Raw genomic sequence first — 838 nt, 5'->3', positions numbered from 1 at the left:
CGAGGGAGGTACCGGAATGCCCCATCGCGCTTCTCGTTGATGAAGGTCGCCGATCCAACCCACGCGCAGTCTTGGCACACACAACGCCTCTTTTCACCTAGGTCTCGTGGGAACGGAGTGGGGGGGAAGGGAGGGGAGGAGTGGAGAGGAAAACTGGGAGGGGAGGGTACGAATAGAGGGGGAAGGGGTGTGTGAATAGAGGGGGGGAGGGGTACGTGAATAGAGGAGTGTGTGGGTGTATGTGAATAGAGGGGGTGATGAGGTGAATTGAGGGGGTAGGGGGTGGATAGAGGGGAGGGGTGTTAATAGAGAGGGGGATTATTGGGGAGGGAAGGGGAGAGAGGGAACGAATAGAGGAAGTGGTGTGGTGAACAGAGGAGAAGGGGGTATACGAATAAACGTAAATAGAGGGGGAGGAGACCGATTAAAGTGGGGAGAGAGGGGGAGGGGAAGGGAGAGAGGGAAGAAAGGGGAGGGGAAGGGAGAGGGGGAAGAAAGGAGAGGGGAAAGGAGAGGGGGAAGAAAGGGGAGGGGAGAGGAGAGGGGGAAGAAAGGGGAAGGGAGAGGAGAGGGGGAAGAAAGGGGAGGGGAAGGGAGAGGAGGCCCAAACACAGGGGGGGTGGGGGGGAGAGCAAGGGTAAAGGAAGGGCGACCTACAGGGAGGGGGCTCCTTAGGGTCAACGGCTTCTCTTGTCTTGTTTGTTAAATAAGGGAAAGATATATTTAATTGCGTAGACTTGGGGAAGAGACGAAGAAGGAGTAAAAGGGTAGATTGTTAAAAAGGAAGAGAGAAGAAAGTGATAAATAAAAAACTTGGAAGGCAGCAGACAAAGAATGA

This window comes from Penaeus monodon, chromosome 15, assembly GCF_015228065.2.
Source record: "Penaeus monodon isolate SGIC_2016 chromosome 15, NSTDA_Pmon_1, whole genome shotgun sequence".
NCBI classification, from domain to species: Eukaryota; Metazoa; Arthropoda; class Malacostraca; order Decapoda; family Penaeidae; genus Penaeus; species Penaeus monodon.
Note: the sequence above shows the minus strand (reverse complement) of the source record.